The 26,791-nt window shown below is 44.9% G+C and overlaps 1 protein-coding gene across 2 annotated transcripts in view; it reads left to right on the forward strand.

Annotated features, from left to right (window-relative positions):
* The window catches only part of ABCC9 (ATP binding cassette subfamily C member 9), a 976,112-nt gene that overhangs the window by 65,667 nt on the left and 883,654 nt on the right, over positions 1-26,791 (forward strand). The gene's annotated exons all lie outside the window — the stretch shown is intronic.

The raw sequence follows: 26,791 nt of genomic DNA on the forward strand, positions 1-26,791 counted from the left end.
CTTATCCTCAGAGTACTTCAAAATATTTTTTAAGTAGCTATAGAATAAGTCCAAAGGTGTTATTAAATGACTTTTAGGGAAGTTTAGCAGTCTTAAATTGAGCTTTCTTATTTGGTTTTCTAATATCTCTATTTTACTCTCATGTTCTTCTTCTGACTTAATTAGATTCACCTGAATATTTTTAATTTCCCCCAATTGCTTATCCATTACATTAACACTTCTCTCTATTTGGTCCACTTTTTCCTGGACTTGATTGTTCTGCTTCAAAGCTTCCTGAACTGTGTTTGCTAGATTATTAATTGATTTTTGCATCTTAAGCATCATGGATCCTAATTCATCCATTGAGAATTTTTTAGGAACAATAACAGAGACATTCTCATTACCATCCATACATAATTGATCCTCCCTTTCTCTTATCTGTTGCAAGAGCCCTCCTGCTGTAAAATCCGCTGGAGTATGATTTTCCATTTTCTCCGAATTCACGGATCTCTTCACAGCATCTCTCTGAAAGAGAGAATCCTGTAGAGAATTGTTTGAGTCCACTTCGGATTCCACAGATGGAGGGACTGGTTTCTCCGGAGCACCCGGGGTTAATGATGTTTCAAATGCCTCGTTGTCTACCACCTGCTCCTGGTTTGGACTACTAGCGGCTCTTCCGGGTGTGATAATGGGATTAATGTGGAAACAGTCTGTGATAGTAGACTGAAGCATATTACCAGAATTAATTACAGAGGAAGACTCTCTAATCCTTGCTTTCCTCTTTGTGTGAGGCATAGCAATAAGAGAAATACTTTCTATATCACAGGAGATGTTAAATATGTTTCCACTTGCAACAAGATTACTCACAGTTTGTTACCCTGAGTTCTCAGTCTGGCCGCATCAACAAGCAAAATTCCTGGCTCCAAACCGCTCCAAACCGGGCTAAGCCGGGCAAAGTCGCGCGCCCCTTGACCGTGCGCGGCTTAACCGCGCCAGCGGCGGCGCGCCGGCGTAGGCTAGTTTTTATTTGCCTACCCGGCTCCTCCTCCACGTCGTCGCGGCGTCCTCAGCACTGCTCGGATTGGTAGGCAAGTTTACAGGAAATTCAAGCTGGGCTCCTCCGCCGGAAACCCAAGTGAAGAAATGCTGCGGCAGCGTCCCACCGGCGTAGGCTAGTTTTTATTTGCCTACCCGGCTCCTCCTCCACGTCGTCGCAGCGTCCTCAGCACTGCTCGGATTGGTAGGCAAGTTTACAGGAAATTCAAGCTGGGCTCCTCCGCCGGGAAACCCAAGTGAAGAAATGCTGCGGCAGCGTCCCACCGGCGTAGGCTAGTTTTTATTTGCCTACCCGGCTCCTCCTCCACGTCGTCGCGGCGTCCTCAGCACTGCTCGGATTGGTAGGCAAGTTTACAGGAAATTCAAGCTGGGCTCCTCCGCCGGGAAACCCAAATGAAGAAATGCTGCGGCAGCGTCCCACCGGCGTAGGCTAGTTTTTATTTGCCTACCCGGCTCCTCCTCCACGTCGTCGCGGCGTCCTCAGCACTGCTCGAATTGGTAGGCAAGTTTACAGGAAATTCAAGCTGGGCTCCTCCGCCGGGAAACCCAAATGAAGAAATGCTGCGGCCGTGACAAAATTTTTTATTGGAAACCCTATTAGGGGATGCATAATCCAAACAGATATTACAGTTTAATTTCCAATATTTATTAAGAAACCAATTTGTCAAGTCAATATATTGGAAGTCTGGAGGAATAGCTTAGTAGTTAGAGTAGCAGGCTATAAACAAGGGAAGCCAGTGTTCAGATCTCATTGTCACTCCTTGTGACTTTGGATAAGTTGCTTTACTCTTCATTGCCTCAGGTAAATAAAGCCTTCTGGGGACAGATAAATACTAGGGATGTGAATCGTTTTTGACGATTTAAAATATCGTCCGATATATTTTAAATCGTCAAAAATCGTTAGGGCCACGATACAATACCAATTCCCCCGATTTATCGTTAAAAAATCGTAAATCGGGGGAAGGGGGAGGGCAGGAAAACCGGCACACTAAAACCCCCTAAAACCCACCCCCGACCCTTTAAATTAAATCCCCCACCCTCCCGAACCCCCCCCAAATGCTTTAAATTACCTGGGGATCCAGCGGTGGTCCAGAACGGTGGTGGTCCGGAACGGCCCCCTCAATTGAATCCTGTTGTCTTCAGCCGGCGCCATTTTGCAAAATGGCCGCCGCAAAATGGCGGCGGCCATAGACAAAAACGATTTGACGCAGGAGGTCGTTCCGGACCCCCGCTGGACTTTTGGCAAGTCTTGTGGGGGTCAGGAGGCCCCCCCCAAGCTGGCCAAAAGTTTCTGGGAGTCCAGCGGGGTTCAGGAAGCAATTTCTTGCCGCGAATCGTTTTCCGTACGGAAAATGGCGCCGGCAGGAGATCGACTGCAGGAGGTCGTTCAGCGGGGGTTCCGCCGCCATTTTGCGGCGGCCATTTTGCAAAATGGCGCCGGCTGAAGACAACAGGATTCAATTGAGGGGGCCGTTCCGGACCGCCGCCGTTCTGGACCACTGCTGGATCCCCAGGTAATTTAAAGCATTTGGGGGGGGGGGTTCGGGAGGGTGGGGGATTTAATTTAAAGGGTCGGGGTGGGTTTTAGGGGGTTTTAGTGTGTCGGCTCACGATTTTAACGATTTTCCACGATAGTTTACACACCCAAACGGCAACAATAACGATTCCCTCCCCCCTCTCAGCCGAAATCGATCGTTAAGACGATCGAGGACACGATTCACATCTCTAATAAATACCCACAGTACCTAAATATAAACTGCTTTGAGGCAGCTGAAATTCAAAATATAAATAGACATTTCTACTTCGTACTAAACAGAAAATAATCCAGAATATATAGAAGAGTATTCTAGCAGAATGTTGTAAATAATTTGTTCCTCCTTCACCAAATGACTCAAAAAAGATGATGTTTCTTTTAAATTTAGGTTATTATTTTCAATTAACATCTCAAGTTGTTCAAAGACAGCTCAAGCTTGGCATTTACTTTAGAAGTTGCTTAGCATTCATGAACAAAGTTCAGAAGAGTATGCAAACACAACACCCTAAATTTATCAAACCTTTTGTCTTATTACAAAGGTCCTGTTTTTGGATCATCTATTGTGCTTTCTTCCTATGTTCTTGCTGAATAACTGATATCTCACCATTGTGTGCATGGGAAGCATAATTTTCAAAAATATTTATATGCAGACATAGGCTGTCTGAATATTGTCCTCCTTCGATATGGCCAAAAGTACACTCATTGTAGTGCAATGTGTGTGTACTTTTAGCTGAATTAAGAGAAGACATTCCTGGGGAATGGTCTGGTTAGGGAAGTAAAATACTGCATAGAGATTGCATTTTTTATTCTACATACATTATTGCTCATTAAAAAAATATCCATGGGAGAGATCCAAGATGGCTCCCTGAGCGGTCGCACTTACGGACGCTCCCAGAATTTCCTCTTACCGCAGAAGAATTTCCTTTTTTGAAGTCAAAATGCCCCATAAGAGAAAGGGCAACGTGAGGGTTTATCCACCCGAACCCACACTTTCGACTGGACGCTGATACCCTCACTTCGGGTCTTGAGCCCCGTTGGCGGGAACGGCAGAGGAGAGTCGTCGCCGCCTGGGGAAGTATCATTGACCCCGCCAACACCCACGAGAACAGCCGAGGGCAACCGCCCTAGCCTCTGCCGAACATGCTGAGTTGACTGCGGAGGAAGTCGCAGTCTTTCCTCAACTGGGTGGAAGTTCTGGCAAAGTGACCGGGCAGGGGAGTACACCACCTTCTCCCATGACCCCGGAAAGCCCAGTAAGGAGGGAGGAAGATACCGGGAGAGTACCCCAATAACAACGATGGATGGAGGAGGAAATGGAGCTGGAGGTGGTCAGAGAAATCCCCTACAGGTAATAAGACCGGCTGTTATTACCATGGAGTCCTTATGGGACTTGATAGTTGGAATGAACCGGGTAGTTAATGAATATACCCGAGAGACGGATCAGAACTCCCTGAAAATATCCTCTTTGGAAAACCAGCTAAAAAGAGAGAGTGAAGAACAAACCAGTAACTTAGTACAAGTTAGAAATGACTTGAAACAGATTTCTGATCTAAGTGTGACATCTTTAAAAGAACAAGCAGCCTCAATGCAGAGGCTTGAGTCTGTGGAGAATTATTTAAGACAACTGAATATAAGGATCTTGAACTTTCCCAAGATAGTTGGCGAATTGCCATTAATTACTTTTAAAAGATATTTAAAGGAAATTTTAAAGATCCCGGAGGAAATGATACCAACCCCGAAGAAAATTCTTTTTCTAAAACAGAGACAGAGTCCAATCCAGATATCCCCCGTTGGGGCTACAGGAGATTTTGAGAATCTGTCTGAATACTTAGAAAGCTCAGGCCTGGAAGTAATAGAGAGATTGGTGTTGTTTGTTTCACTTTACTCAGAATATGATAAAACATTGATTATGAAGTACTACTTTAAAGCTTTAAATGTTACTTATTTGGGAGAGCTTGTCCGTATATTTCCTGATTTGTCTAGAGTTACCCAGTTACGTAGGAGAGATTTCTTGAAAATGCACCCAGAGGTTCGTACACTGGGAGCAGAGTTTCTGCTAAGATATCCAGCTAGATGTGTAATTAGGTACTCAGGAAATGTGTATGTGTTTTATAATAAATTGCAACTAATAAATTATAATAAATTGCAACTAATCATTCCCCCTCTATCAGATGCAAGATTATCTAGCACCAGGAATCGAGCTTTCTCTATAGCTGGCCCTATAGAATGGAACTCCTTACCATCTTATCTAAGCTCAATAACGGATACCAAATCCTTCAAAAAAGAACTTAAAACCTGGCTATTTAAGCAAGCATTCACAGTCTAAATTAAGTCCACCCTCAGTCTTTGATCTCTCCACTTGTAACAACCCCTTACCCTCTCATACTATCTCGACTTCCTTCTACTTAACTCTTCCCATTCTGTCCACTCTCTCTTTCTCCCATTTTTCACCTTGAACCTTACCACTATATTTTTCCACAACCCCTTCACTTTTATTTCTCTTTTTTTTTTCATCACTCTTCCTCTCCTTTCTGACTTCTCCGTATTCTTAACTAATATTCATCTTTTCTTAAGAAAACCCAAATTCATGATTCTTACTATAGTTACGTTTTCTAATAATGTTTCTTATCACTCTGCTGTTGCTGAGATGTTATTGATAACACTGATGTTTAAGTTTATATTCTCTGTTAAAAAAAAAAAAAAAAAGTTTAATGTATGAAGTTGTTCATTGTACACCGGAGTGAAGGCTCCTCGCTATACTTCGGTATAAAAAAGAATCTAAATAAATAAATAAATAAATAAATAAATAATCCTGATCATTTAAGGGATTTCAGAAACGCCAAGAAGTCCACTCCACTATCTAATGTAGTCGCATAAAGTATGAAAGAGGGTACTAACAGAGAGCCTTTCTTTAATTTTGTTAATTTCCTTTGAGATTTCTCCTTTATAGTTCCTTCTCTCTCCCTCCATATTTCTTTGGAAAATGTAAAAGGAAATTTATTGCTTTTTGATATATTGCAAGAAATATTTTGCTTATATGTTAACCTTTGCTGTATTTCTAAACAAAGTCATCTTTGTGTTATTGTAAAATTTAATAAATATATAATTAAAAAAAAAAATATCCATAGATAAAGCAGGAGAAAATGTACATGTATACTTTGTGCCCTCAGAAAGTTCCAAAGTAAAGGATGTGCATAATTTTGCTTTGGAAATTTGGGGAAATTCTGCAAAGATAAAATACCTGTAGACATTGTCCTGTTACGCGTGCCATCCGCGGCAGACCTGCGGCACGGCTCCCTCACCTTTCTACAGTGACTCCAGCCTCTGATTCCTCCTTGCTGGCGGCGGTGGGCCCTTAGCTCCGTCCTTGGGTCTCCCCTGGTGCCTTTGGCTCTGCTACAGTCCCCGGCGTTCCCGGTCCTGCTTTCACTTCTTGTTGGGCCTCTCCGTGTGGCCCGCGGAGAAATGCTGCTACTTGTGCCACGCCCCTACAATTGATTCTTAAGTAGGGACTGGATGATGACGTCAACCTAACTACAGTATTTAAGCTCAGGCTCCGCTTCCTAGCATTGCTTTTGCAACAGGTCTCCTCGCTGGACGAGTACTCGTTGCTTCCTAGAGATTCGTCTCATCCCTGCGTTCCTGTTCTTTGTTGTTCCCGGTTCCTGTCTCGTTGTTCCTACCCTGCTTCATGCTTTGGATTGATTACACAGACTTTGACTTAGCTTTACCTGACTTTGCCATTGATCATCTCCAGACCCAGACCTCTGCTTCGCCTGACTACGCTACTGCCTATCTCCAGACCCAGACCTCTGCTTCGCCTAACTATGCTACTGCCTATCTCCAGACCCAGACCTCTGCTTCGCCTGACTATGTTACTGCCTATTTCCAGACCCAGACCTCTTCTTTCGTCTGACTATCCACTGCCTATGTCCAGACCCGGAAACTCCACTTGCCTGACTATGCTTTTGACCATCTCCATGATCAGACCTCTGCCTTGCTTGACTTCGCTCGTGACTATCTCCGTGATCAGACCTCTGCCTTGCTTGACTTCGCTCTTGACTATCTCCGTGATCAGACCTCTGCCTTGCTTGACTACTGTCTTGACTATCTCTGTGATCAGACCTCAGCCTTGCTTGCTACTGCCTTCAGATTGCCACCAGCCCCTGACTCAAGCCTACCATTGGACGCCTCTTCAGCTTATTCCCTGGACTTGGTTTCTTCAGGTTTCGGCCTGCATTTGCTCTGGCGCCCCCTGTCTGCCTTTGTTCCATTGGCCCTCGAGTTTCCAGGACATTACCCAGTGAAGAGTAAGACTGTACCATCTCTCACCTGCTGCCTCTGGGCTGAACCAACTCCTACTGCAACTACATACAGAGGCCCACCTAAGTACTGCTGTCCCCGGCACCCAAAGGCTCAACCTGCGGGGAATGAGTGCTGGTATAGGTGAAGCTCCAGTGGCCTCTGTCTATCAGCCAACTCCACCTGCCGACGGTGGGGACCCATAGGTCCTTATCTACGGGTTGCATCAACCCCACCTTGGCCCAAGGGTCCACCTCTGTCGCAATAGGTTGCAAAGGCCATGGACTCGGTGGAGCCCCGTGCCCTCCAGGCCATCCCAGGCCTGGTATCCAAGATACAAGAACAGCAGCAGTTTCTTGAGGTATTGGCCTCCTCCATTGATTGTCTCCATGCCCGGCTTGATTCCCTCACCAGTATTCCGGTTTCTATGCCGACTCCTCTTCATCCACAGCCATCACCATCGATGCCTCGAGCCTTTCTGGCCCTACCAGTGCCCCCACGCTTCAACGGTGACTCCAGACTCTGCAGAGGGCTTATCAACCAGTGCTATATGCAATTCGCTCTGCAGCCCTCCGTCTTCCAGGACGAATTGACCAAAGTCACCTTCATCCTATCTCATTGGCTTGGGCTTCCCCCCTATGGGAATGGTCAGACTCCCTCCTAAGGGGGTTATCTCAGTTCATGGCTGTGTTTTGACGGACCTTGGATGATCCTGGGAGGCATGCCGTGGCAAGCACCAGCTTATTACAACTTTGTCAAAGTCAAAGAAGTCTCTTCGACTATACCATTGAGTTTCAGATGTTGGCTTCCGAGCTTGCCTGGCAGGAGGACTGCCTATGAGCTATCTACCTGGATGGACTTTCCTCACAGCTGATGGATGAGCTGGCTGCAATGGAGCTCCCTTCCTCTCTCGTATAGACTTGACAGGCCAAATTGACCACCGTCTCCAAGAGCATCACCGGGAAAGTCGGATGCCCAAGAAGCCCTCTTGGGTTCGATCCTGTTCTCCACCGACCACCAGCCCTACCCCGAGCAGGGTCACTACTGTGGCTAAAACGGAAGAGCCCATGCAGTTGGGTCATGGGTAGCTGACACCGGAAGAGCGCCTCTGGTGGAGACAAACCGGTCTGTGTCTGTAATGCGGAGCACCTGGCCACCATCTACAGACCTGTCCTGTCCGTCCAGGAAACTTCCCAACCTAAGTTCAGTAGGGGTCCTGAACTTGGGCACAACTTCTCTGGCCCCTCAATTGTCTCTACCGGTCACCTTGGTCTGGGACTCCCGGTCCTTTCCAGTCCTTGCTCTGGTGGATTCCAGAGCAGGAGGTAATTTCATACTCAAGGATCTAGTCCAGCTCCTGGGTATAAAGACCCGTCCGCTAGAGACCTCCTTGTGTATTGCATCTATTTATGGAGAACCGTTACACAATCGAATCTTCCTTACCACGGAACTAGTCCAGTTGCACACTGGTGCCCTGCATACCGAAGAACGTGAACTGTTAGTATTGGAGAAATCCATCCATCCGGTAGTCCTCGGACTCCCCTGGTTTCAAAGGTACTCTCCCCAATTTAACTTGGGTTCATTGCAACTGGTGGAGTGAGGTCCCGCCTGCCACAAGTCCTGTATTACCTTCTTCCACCTCTTTGGAGGTTCGTTTGTCCCATTGACATCCTTCCTGGGACCATGCCTCCACGAGGACGCACCTACCCTCTGTCTCTGCCATAGTCAAAGGCTATGACTCAGTACATCCAAGAAAACCTTGTGAAGGGATTCATCTGCCCCTCAACTTCTCCTGCAGGGGCGGGATTCTTTTTTGTAACCAAGAAAGATGGGTTGCTCAGGCCATGTATTGACTACTGCGGCCTAAACTCCATCACCCGCAAAGACAAGTATCCTCTGCCACTGATCTCAGAATTATTTGATCGCTTGCAAGGAGCATCTATATTCACGAAATTGGATTTATGCGGAGCATATAATTTGGTACGGAACTGTCCTGACGACATTTGGAAAGACTGCCTTTAACACTGGCATTACGAATACCTGGTGATGCCTTTCGGCCTCCGTAACGCACCCCCAGTTTTCCAACGAATGATGAATGAAAGTTTCAGATATTTTCTGTATACTAAGGTTGTGGCATATCTGGATGATATCCTTGTCTTTTCTAAAGATCTGGTCATACACTGCACTGATGTCCGTACCGTCCTTCAACACCTTCACGAGAATCACTTATTTGCAAAATTGGACAAAAGCTTATTCGAGAAATCCAGTCTGCCTTTCCTCGGATACATAATCTCCCAACATGGATTTTCTATGGACCCTGCCAAGTTGAAAGGAATCTGGGATTGGCCGCAACCCGTCGGTCTTAAAGCCCTCCAGCACTTCCTGGGATTTCTAAATTACTATCGCCATTTCAACCCACACTATTCCACTTTGGCTGCTCCTCTGAGAGCATTAACTCGAAAGGGCCAAGATACTCGAAATTGGACTCTGGAAACCGTCGCAGCCTTCCACCACTTCAAAAAAGCCTTCCAAGTGGGGTCTTGTCTACATCACCCAGACCCGAACCATCCTTTTCAAGTGGAAGTAGATGCCTCCGCTATTGGGGCTCGGGCGGACCTGAGTCAACGCACTGCTTCCAGTGCTACAGTCCCAAGTTCATTCTACTCCCGCAAGTTCTCATCTGTGGAACAGAACTACAGTATTGGAGATCGCGCGTTACTTGCCATAAAATTGGCCCTTGAAGAATGGCGCCCATGGCTAGAGGGTATGGCAACATAAGTTCATCGTGTTCACCGGCCATAAGAACCTGGAACATTTGAGCCATGCCCAGTGTCTCAATGTTCATCAGGCCCGATGGGCCCTGTTCTTTTCCAGGTTCAATTTTGAGCTTCGTTACCGTCCAGCTAATAAAAATCTCTGGGCAGATGCCCTATCACGCTCTTTTGAGCCTGAAGACACTCTGGAAGAACCCAGCCATATAATAGACCCAGCTTGTATCTGTCTGTCTGCTACTCACCCAGTCCCTGCTGGGAAGACTGTCATGCCCCGACGACACCGAGAAAAAGTTCTCCACTGGGCGCATGATTCTTAGTTTGCTAGTCACCCAGGGCGAGCATGAACCTTGGCACTGCTCCAGCGGTTCTTCTGGTGGCCTACTATTGTCTCTGATGCTAAAGCATATGTCGAATCCTGTAACACTTGTGCACATCAAAAGCCCCCGATCGATCGACCTTGGGGTCTCCTGCAACCACTTCTAACTCCCGAGGAACCATGGACCCATCTATCTATGGATTACATCGTGGATTTGACTCTATCTACAGGTAATACCGTGATATTGGTAACCATAGATTGATTTTCAAAAATGGCCCATTTTGTCCCTCTACTGGGCCTACCATCTGCTCCAGAACTGGCACGCCTATTTTTCCACCACATCTTCAGATTGCATGGCCTACACAAGGACATTGTCTCTGATAGAGGTCCACAGTTCGTTGCTAGATATTGGCATGCTCTTTGCCAAAAATTCGGTATTAATATCAGTTTAACAACTGCTTATCACCCCCAAGCCAACGGACAAGCGAGCGAATGAATCGCTCTTTGAAAGCCTTCCTGCGCGCTTACATCAACGACCGCCAAGACAATTGGTCTGAACTTCTCCCTTGGGCGGAGTTTTCTCACTACTCCCACATTGCCACTGCTACAGGCATGTCACCATTCTCTATTGTCTATGGAAAGCAATCACGGCCACCACTGGCCATACCTTTGTCAGTACCATCCCCTGTGGCGCAGGCTACTGCGGATGCCCTTAAGACTTTATGGGAACAGACGAATCTTTGCTTACGTCAAGCCACTTCCCAGGCCAAGAGAGCTGCTGACAGTCACCGACACGTGGCTCCTGAATTCCTTCCTGGCCAGAAAGTCTGGTTAAGTACTTGGCATATCCGACTCAAAATACCTTCTCAAAGATTCACTCCAAGGTACATTGAACCTTTTACGGTCACCCGACGCATTGGACCAGTTACATACCAGCTTCGGCTGTCTCCTACGCTGGGAATACATAATACGTTTCACATATCTCTTTTAAAACCTGTGTTCTTATCCTGGCCTGCCTGAAAGGCTCCTGAACCACCTTCACTCATGGCTGAAACTGATACGACGTACAAGGTACATGAAGTCCTCGACGTCGCCGTAGGGGCCGCCGGTGGGAATACCTCCTTTCTTGGGAGGGTTATGGACCTGAAGAAAATTCTTGGGAACCAGCTCAGAACATCTTGGACCAAACCCTCTTCCTGAACTTTCATCGTGCCCATCCAGGCAAACCTCAACCTCTAAAAGGGGGGCGTAAAGGGGGGGGGGGTACTGTTATGAGTGCCGTCCACGGCAGACCCGTAGCACGGCCACCTCACCTTTCTACAGTGACTCCAGCTTCTGGTTCCTCCTCGCTGGTGTCAGTGGGTTGTCAGCTCCATCCTAGGGCCTCCCCTGGTGCCTCCAGCTCTGCCACAGTCCCCAGTGTTCCTGGGCCTGCTTTCACTTCTCGTTGGGCCTCTCCATGTGGCCCGCGGAGAGACGCTGCTACTCGCACCGTGCCCCTCCCTAGGTGCGCGCACCATTTATTCTTAAGTAGGGACTGTGGTGGGAACCTAGCCATGGCCCCGGATGATGACGTCAATCTGACTACAGTATTTAAGCTCAGGCTCCGCTCCCTAGCATTGCCTTTGCAACAGGTCTCCTCGCTTGTCGAGTACTCGTTGCCTCCTCGAGATTCGTCTCATCCCTGTGTTCCTGATCCTCGTTGTTCCTGGTTCCTGTCTCTTAATTCCTACCCTGCTTCATGCTTTGGATTGATTACACGGATTTTGACTTTGCTTTCCCTGACTTTGCCATTGATCATCTGCAGACGCAGACCTCTGCTTCGTCCGACTACGCTACTGCCTATCTCCAGTCCCAGACCTCTTCTTCACCTGACTATGCTACTGTCTATCTCCAGACCCAGACCTCCGCTTCGTCCGACTACGCATTGCATATCTCCAGAGACAGAGCTCTGCTTCGTCCAGTTAGGCATTGCCTATCTCCAGACCCAGAACTTCACTTTGCCTGACTATGCTTTTGACCATCTCCATGATCAGACCTCTGCCTTGCTTGACTACGCTCGACTATCTCCATGATCAGATCTCATCTTGCTTGCCACTGCCTTCGGATTGCCACCAGCCCTGACTCTAGCCTACCATTGGACGCCAGGATAAGTCCACAGGTTTTAAAAGAGATATGTGAAACATATTATGTATTCCCAATGTATTCTTCAGCTTACTCCCTGGACGTGGTTTCTTCAGGCTTCGGCCTGCTTTTGCTTGAGCGCACCCCCTGTCTGCCTTCATTCCATTGGTGCCTGAGTTTCCAGGACATTACCCAGACCGGAGTAAGACAATACCATCTCTCACCTGCTGTCTCTGGACTGAACTAATTCCTACTGCAACAACATGTAGAGGCCCACCTAAATCCTGCTGGCCCTGGCAACCAAAGGTTTAACCTGCGGGGAATGAGGGCTGATATAGGTGAAGCTCCAGCAGCCTATGTCTATCAGCCCACTCCACCTGCCGATGGTGGGGACCCGTAGGTCCTTACCTAAGGGTTGCATCAACCCCACCTCAGCCAAGGTTCTACCTCCAATGCAACATGTCTAAGAATGCACGGTTTAAAACTTTAAGCTTTATCCTACCTTTTGGCTTGCTCTTTATAACACAAATAGGCACATAACTACGTACACACACACACCCCACTTCACTTCTACCCCAAACTTTTTGAGAGCTAAAATTTCCAAATGCAGTACTTACTGATACTCTTTAGCTATCAGCAAGATGCTATTCTCCTCTTAGTGCTCCCATTGGAATAAATTAAGCATTTAAAAAAATGGAATTCATGGGGAAAAAACATCCCTGCACAGAGGTCAATTTGCAAAGCCATTTTGATGGATAGCTCATAAGTTATCCATACAACTCACATGTTAAACATCTAACTCCAAGTTAACCATTTAAATATTTAGTTTTGAATATTTTCATCCACAGTGTATGTGCTGTGCTGTGTGCACTTATGCTAACTGACTCCACATAGAAAAAAATCTGTTAAACACTAACAATGAAAAAGTATAGTAGCTTATTAAGATTCTTATCTGGTGTCCAGATAGAGACATAAAAATCACTCTCACAGTTACAACTGCAATCTCCACCCTAGCCCTCCCACTATGAAGAGAAAAATCAAAATCAGTCTTTCTTTCTGGCACAGTGAGTGATACTATTGTAGCACAGAGAAGATCAGAAGCATCTCTTTACCAGTGCCAAATCCAACAATTTGTAAGCATTTTTAAAACTGTTAGAGCGTCTAATTGCATTCCCTTTTTGCAAAGAGCTAAAGAGAAAAGCAGACTGCTGCTTACACATGCTCAGTCTTTACAGTGGGAGTACAATAGTGCACTTAATCCTGATAGCAGCTAGAGGCTATGTTAGAAATATGCTTCACTGTGATTTGTCTTTTTTGTGGTTTCCTTGCTAACTTATTCTGCCTTGTCTCTGACAAGGCTTTGAAGTCACACAGGTAAGAGTTGGATGCTTTAGTTAAAAATTGACTTTTTTGTTCATCAGTACACAGCCATAGACTTTAATGAACTGTAAACTTGAATGGGAAACATAAACAAATAAGACAAATATTTTTCATTTTGTTTGTGGGGCCCTTCCATTCATTTTGGGGGATGGGGGTGGCTGGGCGGAGAACACAAATTAAACAAATTTGGACTCATTTGCTGTGTTTTAACCATTCATTTCAAACAAATGTACAACCCTGACTCCCATTTCTTCCCCTTTTTTAAATCCTCTTGATTATAATTCCCAAAGAACACAGCATATCTCTAAGCTGTCCCTAGCCAACACAAATTGATTTGGGGCTTTGGATAGGTACCCCCCTCTTGCCAGTGCTTAACACAATATAAAAAGTCAAGTTTCATATGCACCTGCTCATAGCCTTATTGTGAATAGCTAGGACTATCTCCCCTGTTGCTGCATTGCCACCATGTCCTCTTGGATAAATGTGTTATTTGTATTTAATTTATATTCTGCTTTTTCAGGTGCTTCAAAGCGGATTACATTCAGGTACTGCAGATATTTCCCTAACTGCCATATGGCTTACAATCAAGGGCAGTAACTTTCAAACCGGGGCGTGTAAGTGTTGGCTCCACCCTGGAATGCCCATTCTCCTCCCCTTTTTTGCCTTGTTATTTTTGGTGCACAGATGGGTAGATATATACATGTAAATAGCAGCTTTTAAAATCTGTTGCTCACGTGTGGCCCACATACAAGCATATGTGGGCATTTTTGCACTAGCAACACTTTTAAAATCAACCTTTTTGAATGCTGTGTTTTGAAACCAAATTGTATTGTATAGATTAATATATATATTCCTTGTTTCTAAAATCATATTTCCAAGTAAAATTTGCTGTTTGAAAATTGTCCAACACGTTCCCCAGTAAAAGCGTACGGGGGTATTAACAACATGAGTACTTTTTACCCAGAAAAAACAGAGGAGCTCAGGGGAGTAGGTAGGTTAAAAAAGGGAAACAATGTGCATACATTAGATTTTCAAATATATATGTATTGTTTGGAAAGGAAAAACAGGTGCAAATCACTGTAGGTAATTTTTCCTGAGAACATTTTTCCTGAGAACATTTTCCAAGGGAAAGTGTACCTTTCCTTTGACAACTGATGCAAAGTACAAAGGTAACATATAGTAAAGATGGCAGAAAAAGACCAAATGGTTTATCTAGTTTGCCCAGCTCCGCTCCATGCAGGTTACCCCCAAACCTTATGTTAAGGGTAGTAATACTAGTAGAAACATTTTTATAGGGTGAGCAGCCTTCATAATTGAGACAATGCTGCTTCAACAGGCTTTGCTTTTGACTTGGCTGTAGAAGCAGTCCTGCACTTTTCCCGAATATCTGCATATCGGTACCCTGGACTGTAAAAGTACCAGTGGGCATTGTATCGATGAGGCTACTTTTCAAATCTGACTCAATTAAGAGTATGTATCCCAAGTTTTTAATTTCTTTCATTAAACATTCTCTACCATTTTTAAAAATGAGATAAATATTGAAAGGTGAATTTTAAAAGCCCAGCGTGCGCATAAACTAGGGGATGTGCAAATATGTTGGGCTCATGTGCGTTGAGCAGATTTTAAAAGCTGTGAAGATACCGCATATCTACTGGGGTGTGCACATCTTGAAAGATTTCAAAAAGGGGTGTGGGTGCGGTCTGGGTAGGGCATGGATATTTTGTAGCGTGAACCTGAGATGTGAGCATAAATACTTATGTGACAGCCTGCCACATAATTTACTTCTGCTATGGATGACGTGTAAGTTAAAAAAAAAATATAGACAGATCAAACTGGAGATGAATGAAAGCTATTAAACTGGGGGGGTTTGAAGGACCTATCTCTGAAATGGGGATGATCTGGTAAAACTGGGAATAGCGTCGGTGCGTGACCCTTTTAAAATTCCTAATTTATGCAGAAGTGACAATTGCATGCAGTTGCAAGCACCCACTCAAAATTTGGCGCACATGTGCATGCAGCCAGGCTATTTTATAAATGCACGCATATGTTCACATGTTATAAAATGGCAGCATCCCTGGGCATGGGCTGATGTATGCATACCAATGTGTGCCTGCGCCGGTTTGAAATTTACCATCCAATTGAGTTCTAGAACATAGGGTTCCAGCACCAGAACACTTGCTGTACTACCTCCCAGTGATATCACCAGAAGCCCGGGTGAAAGTATTGTCAATATCAGAGGGTTCAGTGCCCAATTTGTCTGCCTGCTGACCCATCCTAATAGGTTGGAGAATCTGCTACTGACGCAGAACAGCTTGTGGCAATTCTTTTCCTCTAACATTTGTGTCCCTGGTTGCCGCTTCTCTCCACAGTGCTGAAATGCTGTTGCCATGCCTCCTGGCGATGTTACCAAGAGCTCAGGTGAAAGTGCCAGGGTTGATGCCAGATATGTCATGCTGTGTGTGCATACTTCAGTGCACACATGAAGGAGCATGACAAAGGAGCTTGCTCCATTGTATGTGAAAAGTGTGCAAGGGTACAAATTTCTTTTTGTTGAATTTGTCATCATTCTGCATCACAAGGCTGAGATTTACTCTTATTACCATTAAAAATGAGCTATAAATAGAGGTAAATGTATTCAGAATACTTTTTTGTCAACTAGTTTTATAATGTTTATTTAGACATTTTATTTACCGTTGTTACATATATAGATCACAACAGTTTACAAAGTGACATTCATAGTTATAACTCAACAAACATTTTCCCCTAGGTTCATCAAAATGCTATAATAACATTTGGATAGCGCCTGTGGTAAGAAAAAGGGGTGTGTTTATGGTAATTTTACAATTACCATACCGCTTTGCATAGGCAGTGCATTTGCGCCATGCGGTAACACAATTATTGCATGCGTTATGGAGTTAACGCCTTAATTGCGTGCATTTATGCCAAAGCGCATGTTGCCCCCTGTTGCGCAGGAGGTGGACTCTTGAGCCGAGGTGGAATTGATGCTACCCACAGGGCAAGCCCTACGGGGTCCCCACTGTCGGTAGGCGGAGCTGGCTGACTGATGGAGGCTGGCTGGAGATTCGCCAATACCAGCCCTCATTCCCTGCAGGTTGAACCCTTGGATACCGGGGCCGGATGGAGTTAGGTGGGCCTCCGTCCGAGGTCTTCTGATGGACAAGGAGGAGGTCAGAAACAGCAGCAGCAGTGGTAAGAGTAGCAGGTCTGATCTGGATGAGGCGGATTCCCAGAGACCTGAGCGCCAAATGGAACGAGAGGCAGACAGAGGGTGCCCGAGTAAGAACAGGCCGAAGCCTGAGAAACCAATTCCAGCATGAGTATAGCAGAGGCGTCGTTGAACAAGCTGGAGTCAGGGCAGGTGGCAAGCAAGGTAGAGCGGAGACGGAAGGCAATGGTCAAGTCCAGGAGATAATCAAAGGCGTAGTCAGACATTTTAGTTACTTGGTATGCCCTGATGTGTGACATTTGAGGTCAACACCAAGGTAATTGAAATCACTAATTATTACTTTGTTGCTGTTTTTGTTGGCTTCCTGAATTTCTGTTAGCATTTCATCATCTATCTTTCATTCTGATCAGGTGGACAGTAATACACCACAATTGCTATTTCATTCTCCTTCTCATTTGGAATTTCAGTCCTTAAGGATTACACAATACATTTTGATATTTGCAGAACTTTTATTCTGTTTGACTGTATGTCCTCTTTAACATTAGATCACACTTCCCTCAATTTGATTCATCCTATCATTGTGATATAATTTGTATCCTGGTATCACAGTGTCCCATTGGTTATCCTCCTTCCATCAAGTCTTTGAGATGCCAATTATATCTACCTTTTCATTCTGCACTAGATATTCTAATTCTCCCATGTTATTTTTCAGACTTCTAACATTTGCAATCAGTCATTTCAAAATATGTTTTTGGTTTCTATTAACAATCTGTTTCTCAGTTGACTGGGGTAAATTGGGATAGTTTTGCTTTGTCTGCTCTTTACTTCAAGGCAGCTGGGATACTTTAGTATTTATTGTAACCCCTCTATCAGCATGCCCTAACATCCCTGTTTTGTTAGTATCCTTTGAAGACAAACTAAAAGGAAGAACTGGACAGAGATCTGATTGAAGACATCCAAAAGATAGGAAATAAGGGAGAAGTGGTGATCGTTGGAGACTTTAATATGCCAGATGTAGACTGGAGAATCCCATCTGCAGAATCTAATAATAGTAGAGTAACAGTGGATGCCCTGCAAGTAGCTTTATTCAAACAAATGGTAATGGAACCCACGAGAGAAGGAGCTATACTCGACTTAGTGCTCACTAATGGAGATAATGTCTCTGATGTCCAGGTGGGCGCCCACCTCAGCAGCAGTGATCATCAAACGGTATGGTTTAATATCACAAAAAGGATACGGAAAAGAAGCACAAAGACCCAAGTTTTACAGTTCAAAAACACGGACTTTGATGAAATGGGGAAGTACCTGGAGGAAGAACTAAAAGGCTGGGAGAACGAGAGAGATGTGGATCAACAGTGGACCAATCTAAAAGGAGCAGTTACCAAGGCAACTAATCTATATGTTAGAAAACTAAAGAAAAGCAAAAGAAAAATGAAACCTATCTGGTTCTCAAAGGAGGTGGCTGACAAAATAAAGGCCAAAAGAACAGCGTTCAAGAAATATAAAAGATCCCAAAGGGAGGAGCACAAGAAGAATATCTGGTAGAACTGAGGGAGACAAAGAAATTAATCAAGACAGCAAAAAGTCAAGTGGAAGAGAGGATTGCCAAGGACGTGAAGAGAGGTGACAAAACATTTAGCTCTATCAGATAATATCTTAAGAGAATTCGATACAGGAACACACTACATTCTGGTTCTATTAGATCTCTCTGCAGCATTTGACACTGTAAATCACAGAATACTAATCAATAGACTGAAAGAAATGGACTGAAAGAAATAGGACTCACTAACAAAACACTAAAATGGTTCGAGTCATACTTAAACAATAGATGTTTTCAGGTACAAATCAAAAAATGCACTTTCAGACAAAGTCAAACTGCTAACTGGGGTCCCACAGGGATCAGCCCTATCTGCAACACTCTTAACATCTACCTCCTCCCAGTATGTCACTTACTAGCAGGACTGGGAATTATACATTACATTTACGCAGATGATATACAATTACTGTTACCCATTCCAAACACCATTGAAGAAACAATGAAACTAGCCAATATGTACCTAGAAATAATCAAACAGCTCCTAAACCAGATGGAATATAGTATAGTGAAATTGAAAGGTGGAAAGGATCAATGTGTGGAGAGAGAAGAAATGGCAGAAATATTTAACGAATACTTCAGTTCTGTGTTCACTAAAGAGGACCCTGGAGAAGGACCATCGCTAGTTAACAAGAAACTGGAGGGGAGTGGAGTAGATGTAACTCCATTTACAGTAGAGAAGGTATGGGAAGAGCTGGGGAAACTGAAAGTGGACAAAGCCATGGGGCCTGATGAGGTTCATCCTAGGATACTGAGGGAGCTCAGAGATGTGCTGGCGAGTCCACTGTGTGACCTGTTCAATAGATCCCTAGAAACGGGAGTGGTGCCGAGTGATTGGAGAAGAGCGGTGGTGGTCCCGCTTCACAAGAGTGGGAACAGAGAAGAGGCTGGTAACTACAGACCAGTTAGCCTGACTTCGGTGGTGGGAAAAGTGATGGAGTCACTGTTGAAAGAGAGAATAGTGAACTATCTACAGTCGGGAGAATTGCTGGACCAGAGGCAGCATGGATTCACCACAGGAAGATCCTGTCAGACAAATCTGATTGACATTTTTGACTGGGTAACCAAGGAATTGGATCGAGGAAGAGCACTCGATGTCATCTACTTGGATTTCAGCAAATCCTTTGATATAGTCCCGCATAGGAGGCTGGTGAATGAAATGAGAAGCTTAGAAGTGAGTGCTGAGGTAGTGGCCTGGATTGCAAACTGGTTGACGGACAGAAGACAATGTGTGATGGTAAATGGAACTCTCTCTGAAGAGAGAGCGGTTTTAAGTGGTGTACCGCAAGGATCGGTGTTGGGACCGGTCCTGTTCAATATCTTTGTGAGCGACATTGCGGACGGGATAGAAGGTAAGGTTTGTCTTTTTGCGGATGACAGTAAGATCTGCAACAGAGTGGACACGCCAGAAGGAGTGGAGAGAATGAGACGGGATTTAAGGAAGCTGGAAGAGTGGTCGAAGATATGGCAGCTGAGATTCAATGCCAAGAAGTGCAGAGTCATGCATATGGGGAGTGGAAATCTGAATGAACTGTATTGGATGGGGGGAGAAAAGCTGATGTGCACAGAGCAGGAGAGAGACCTTGGGGTGATAGTGTCTAATGATCTGAAGTTGGGGAAACAATGTGACAAGGCGATAGCTAAAGCCAGAAGAATGCTGGGCTGCATAGAGAGAGGAATATCGAGTAAGAAAAGGGAAGTGATTATCCCCTTGTACAGGTCCTTGGTGAGGCCTCACCTGGAGTACTGTGTTCAGTTCTGGAGACCGTATCTCCAAAGAGACAGAGACAGGATGGAGGCGGTCCAGAGAAGGGTGACCAAAAAGGTGGATGGTCTTCATCGAATGACTTATGAGGAGAGATTGAAGAATCTAAATATGTACACCCTGGAGGAAAGGAGGAGCAGAGGTGATATGATACAGACTTTCAGATACTTGAAAGGTTTTAATGATCCAAAGACAACCACAAACCTTTTCCATCGGAAAAAAATCAACAGAACCAGAGGTCACGATTTGAAGCTCCAGGGAGAAAGACTCGGAACCAATGTCAGGAAGTATTTCTTCACAGAGAGGGTGGTGGATGCCTGGAATGTCCTGCCGGAGGAAGTGGTGAAGACCAGAACTTTGAAGGACTTCAAAGGGACGTGGGATAAACACTATGGATCCATAAAGTCTAGAGGACGTGAATGAAGAGTGGGTGGCTCGCGGGTATGGCGGCTACAACCTGGAGATAATAACCTTATTCAATAAACATACACACGGTTAATGCGACTCCAACATTGCTCTAAGCTTCAACGGCAAGAGGAAATGTGGAAAAAAGGATTTGCATTCACAAAAAAGTGGGGAGTAGCTTGCTTGTTACTGCGGTTACTACCCCAAACCAAATAAGCCTGATACTTCACTTTCAATGCATATCCAGCATAGCTGTCTGCTTCAACGGCAGGGGAGAAAGACCGATACTTCACTTTCAATGCATATCCAGCATAGCTCTCTGCTTCAACAGCAGGGGAGGAAGACCGATACTTCACGCATATCCAGCATAGCTCTCTGATTCAACAGCAGGGGGAATGAAGAAAAGTGAATCTGTATAAAGAGAACAACCAACAAGGACTGAATTACATAGTCTGGGTAAACAAATAAGCATGGGTGTAGCTTGCTTATTGCGGCTGTTACTCCCCCTAACTAAGCTAGATATTTCACTTAGATGCAGTTCCAATACTGCTCTCTACATTAATAGTGTGGGTGGAAGGGAAATAGAACCAAAAGGTTACTAAGAGCCAAGAGAAACAGATAAGTATGAGAAGAAAAAAAGTGTGAAGCTTGCTGGGCAGACTGGATGGGCCGTTTGGTCTTCTTCTGCCGTCATTTCTATGTTTCTATAAGATACATCATTCCAAACCATGCACTTCTCTGCAACTATTGGCTTTCCTCCATCATCTCGTTTAAAAGGTGCTCTATCTCCTTTTTAAATGTCAATGCCAACAGCCTGTTTCCACTCTAAGATGGAGCCCATCCTGTGAGAATAGGGTCCCCCTTTATCAGAATGTTCCCCAGTTCTTAACACATCGAAAACCCTCTTCCCTACACCATTGTTTCATCTATGCATTGAAACTTTGGAACTCAGCCTGCTTCTGGGGTTCTGCATGTGAAACAGAGAACATTTCTGAGAATACAACCCTGGTGGTTCTGAATTTCAGTTTCCTACATAAGAGACTAAATTCAGCCTCCAGAATCACCCTCCAGCACCTTCCTATGTTGTTGGTATCCACATGTACAATGAGGGTCAGCTCCTCCCCATCACTCCCTAAAATATTATCTAGGTGGTGTGTGAGGTCCACAAGCTTCATATCAGGCAGACAAGTAACCAAGTGATTCTCATGCCAACCAGTCTCTCAGCTATCTATATTTCTAATGATTGAATCACCCACTATAGCAGTTGTCCTAACCCTTTCCTCTTGGACATACGGACCTGGAGATACTTACTCTGTGTGAGATAAGGCATTACTTCGAAAGCAGGTCCTAGCTAGAGGATCACTTCCTGCTACACCAAGGTGATGATATTCTGACAGGTGACCTTGCTCCTCTAAAGTAGCATAAGTGCTGCTGTGTTCTTGAATGTCTCCTCTATATATCTATATAGAATGTCTCCTCTATATATCTATATATATCTCTGTCTGCCACTCTGGCATCCAGAGATTGGACTCATTCTCTGAGAACCAGGAGCTCTTTGTACCAGGTTCACACATACAACACCCCATCAATAGGTAGATAGTCACCAAGTGGCACTCGGTGCATAAGACTGAATAGCCCCCAACTTGCTGCTGGACTTCTGTCTGTATCTCAGTTTTATTAAGTAGCTGCAGTTTTTAAAAGCTGATAAAGCAGTAGGGATGTCTCTTAATTTAAGGGATTTTAAATTATTTGGTATCTTTTAAAATCTAAGGGGTAGATATTCAAATCTTACCCAGATAAGTAACTTAACTGGATATAGCTTATATGGTTAAATTACAAGGATATTCAGTGGCATGGCTATGCCGCTGAATATATCCACATACATATTGTAAATTAGATGGGTAAATTATATCCATCTAAGTTTAGACCTGCTATTGAGCAGGTCTAATTTAGACTGACAATTTATCCAGCTAAATAGCAATATTGCTACTTAGCTGGATACATTATCCAGCTGAGTAGCGCCACCCTGATCTGCCCACTGCCACCCACAAAGTTCTCTGGCTAATAGCCGGTTAAGTGACTTATGTGGCTGTCTAGTGACCGCTGAACATGAGCGGATATTCAATGGCCTCAAGACAGCCAGATAAGTCCTACTTATCTACCTATCTGCCATTTGAATTGTTACACCCGTCAATCGCAGACGGCTGCAGCCGCTGTTGCTCATCTCCTTCTTTGTAGCTTTAACTCTGTGGGGAAGACTTGCGACCTCCGCCAGCTATCTCCCGCCTGTCTACTGTTCCAGGGCCTCCCTGGATGCCACGGATGCTGCCGACTTCCATCTTGCCCTCGGAATCCCCTAGGCGCGGGTGCACACAGGCCAGTCTTAAGCATATCATGGCAGGAACCTCGGGGACGTCCCCTCTGGATGACATCATCCTTCCAGGACATTTAAGCTGGCTGGCCCTGCCTTCCTATGACTTGGCAATGTTCCCTCATTACTGAATCCGCTTTGCTCACTACGGACTTCCCCTTCCAGTTCCTGCTACTTTGGCGTCAGACGCTCTGGGTACCCGCTCCTCGGGGGCCCTTCCTTGTCTCTGGCTATCCGGTTCTCAGAGGGCCTTCTGCCTTAGACTACTGCTTGCCCTGTTCCCCGGGGCTTCTTCTGGAACCTCCGCTGCTGTGAGTACCTTCGCTCTACAGACCTCTACCATACTATCTCTATTGTGAAACCCTCATCGATGTACCCCATGCTGCGGGCCACTACCATATCATCTCTGAGTGAGGAACTCTCATCGGTGTACCCCGCGCTGCTGACCACTACCGTGTCATCTCTAAGTGAGGACCCTTCACTGGCGTGCCCTGCTCCACAGACCACCGTATCATCTACTGAGGAGACTTATCGGTGTACCCCGCTCCGTGGACCATTGCCGTATCTCCACTATAGAGGTGTATTCCCTTTGGGTATACCCCATCGCACAGACTCTGTGTCTTTCTCCTACACTTCTCGCTTCAAGGGCAGTGCCTCTCTATCTCTCTATTAAAGACTCTATTCCACAGCTGTGTCTGATGTCTGCTGAGACCTTGCCTCCCAATGGTAAGGCTCACAGGGTTCCTCCCTGTGGGCAGTACCATCTCTCACCTCGGCCCAGGGCCCACATATCTACAAATCCTAACAGAATATTGGGCCCTAAAGTTTTTATGCTGAAATTTGTTTATTGTATCAGTCAGAAAAGTACATAACAATTATTATTGGTCATATATCGCATCAACAAACAAACAGTTGGAAAGTAACATTGACCATATCGATACAATATTTTTGCTTTTAAATCCGCCCCATATCATTTCAAATCAATAACAATGCCTTAACTATGGAAGAAAAACTGTTACCATGAGAACAACCCAGTGTGTGTGTGTGTGTGTGGGGGGGGGGGGGGGGGGGTTCGGCAACCCACTAAATGTATTAAAAATAACATGAGAAAAGTGGACATATCCCCTCCCTCCTGTCCTCCCCTCCACCCTAAATCCTGAACCATCTGTACATAAAAGCTCTGAACAGACTCAGTTATACATAGCTAATCATTGGAAAATAGGAGAAAGAAAGAAAGAAAATAAAGAGATAAGTCATTAAGAATCAGACTCCATGCAAAAGAAGACAATGAGTTTAAATAAACCTCCCAGAGTTTCACAAAATCATGTTTTTTTCTGATACCATTCTATTTTCTCAATATATTTATCCAAGATGCAGATGTGATGGATAAGGTTTCGTAATTGTGTCAAAGTAGGAGGGTCACCCGAGAGCCATTTCTGCAGTATACACTTTTTAGCTAATATGATAGTCAGGTGGCACCACGACTTAGTATACTTATTTGGGAACAATATACCTCGCATGTCATCCCATAGAACACACTTAACTGCTAGGAAAAAGACCCCCCCCCTCCTGTTTTAATCAAATATATTTGGACAGCTCTCCAAAATGTATGGCTATAGGGGCAGGTCCAAAATTGGTGGCATAAGGTATTCTCTGTGGCCCCACATTTTAGACATCTTCCCAAGGTTGCGACACCCATGCTAAGTGCAGCTTTGGGGGAAATATACGATCTGTGTAATAACTTAAAATGAAGTTCCTGTAAAGTAACATTTGTGTGTAAAGATTGAGCTGTACTAATGCAGCCAACGTAGATTTAAAGGTGTGTTTATGTATTAACTTATACCAAAAAGCTATTTAATGTTGATTTGGGTCTTATAAATCCAAAAAAAATCAGAGATGAGCTTCCATACATGGTTAAGTGGTTCAGGTAAGCTTATAGAGGCAACATAGTGCTGCAGTTACAGGTACACAAAAAAATGTTTGGTATCTAAGTCATATTCATCCTAAATATCCTTGAAAGATTGCATATGATTGTCATCATCTACTAGGTGAGCAACCGTTTGAATTTAAATTTAAATTTAAATTGAATTTAAATTGAATTTAAATCTGCCAAAATTTAAACACAGAACTGTGCATTTCAGGGCTGAAATCCCTGTTTCCCAATATAGGCAGATAGGGGCAGATTTTCAAAGGGTTACGCGCGTAACCACCAAAAAGCTGTCCCAAGCTGCCCCTGCGCGCGCCGAGCCTCTTGCATAGGCTCGGTGGTGCGCATGTCCTGGGGCTTCAAAAAAAGGGGTGGCCCGGGGCGTGGCGGCTGTCCGGGGGTGGGGCCGAGTGCTCCAACACAGCAGCCTGTGCCAGGGCATGGTGCGCTGGCAGCCAGCCGGCGCGCGCAAGTTACACCTGCCTCAGGCAGGCATAACTTTTGGAAGAAAGGTAAGGGGGGGGGGGGTTGGGTAGGGGAAGGTAGGGGGAGGTTGGAGGGAATGGAGGAAGGCTGCGTGGCTTGGTGCACACAAGTTGCACAATTGTGCACCCCCTTGCACGCTCCGACCCTGGATTTTATAACATGCGCACGGCTGCGCACGCATGTTATAAAATCGGGCATAGATTTGTTTGCGCCGGGTTGTGCGAACAAATCTACGCCTGCACACAGGTTTTAAGATCTGCCCCATAATGTGTGACCTGATATCATATCCCCATCCACTTACAAAACCACCGCCAAGCAAATAAGGTTGGCCCAAGAATGCTATGGTGAAGGTGAATCGGCAGATTGTGAGTTGTTTTATGTAGCATGTACCGCAACTCCAGAGGATACACCTTACTTTGTTCCAAAGAGAGGGGCGTATAAAAACTTGAACTTATTATCCAATCCCCAATGTGTCATAAATGACAGGTGACATTATAGCATTTCAGATCTGCCAGACCTAACCCCCCCTCTGTTTCCTAAGCCATTTTAAGTGTGTCAATGCTATGCGGGGCCTACGGCCTTTTCAAAGAAATAAGCAAATCTTTCTATTGATACCAACCAATTCCTTTTTTGTCCAACAGACTGGGAGCAGCTGCATTAGGTATAACCATTGTGGAAGAATCATCATTTGATATAACGCAACTCACCCTGCCGAAGACAGGGGAAGATCCATCCATTTTCACAACTGGTGACTAGTTTGCTTCCATGTGGTGGCATAATTTAAGGTCTCTATTCTAGTGGGAACCCAATGAATCAACACTCCTAAATATGTCAATGATTCATCTCCTCTGGAAATAGGAAAGTCTGTGGTCTACCATGTATGGAGTGCTGGTTTGGTTAAAAGGACCTTAGATTTCTCTAAGTTCAATTTAAATTCTTTAAGCTCTCCATATTCTAGGAACTCCCTTCGCAGCGCTTGCCAGGAATCTGGAAGATCACTGAGATGTACTAATAGATCATCTGTGAAGGCTACTTATTTAAACAGAGCTCTTTGTCCTAGTTCCTTAAGTATCCCTTTGATGTGCTCATTATCCCTAATTCTACTTAAGAGGGCCTCTAGACTGAAGAGGAATAAAAGCAGGGACAGGGGACGCCCCTGGTATGTTCCTCTATGTACATGGAAAGGCTCGAGGGAATCCCATTTATTAAAACAGAGGCCTGAGGAGAATACTACAGCATCTTCAGTATCTGACAGAAAAAGCCTTTGATTGACATTTTGGTCGAAGGCTTTTTCAGTGTTGAAACTGATCAACATCGAAGGGAGTTTTTGCCATTGACACACCTCCAGGGAGGCCATGATTTTTCAAACATTCAAGGATGAGCTCCTCCCTTTAACAAAGCCCAATTGGTCCTCCCCGATCAAATGTGGTAAAAGTTTTGCCAGGCGATCAGCCATAATTTTAGCAAGTAACTTATCAAGATTTAAAAGCGAAATCAGGCGATATGAGAATGGAGAAACCGGATTTTTACCCACCTTGTGAATAACTGTGATGTACGCTAGATTATCTGAATGTGTGGAATACCCAATATC

The sequence above is a fragment of the Rhinatrema bivittatum genome, chromosome 4 (assembly GCF_901001135.1).
Source record: "Rhinatrema bivittatum chromosome 4, aRhiBiv1.1, whole genome shotgun sequence".
Lineage (NCBI taxonomy): Eukaryota > Metazoa > Chordata > Amphibia > Gymnophiona > Rhinatrematidae > Rhinatrema > Rhinatrema bivittatum.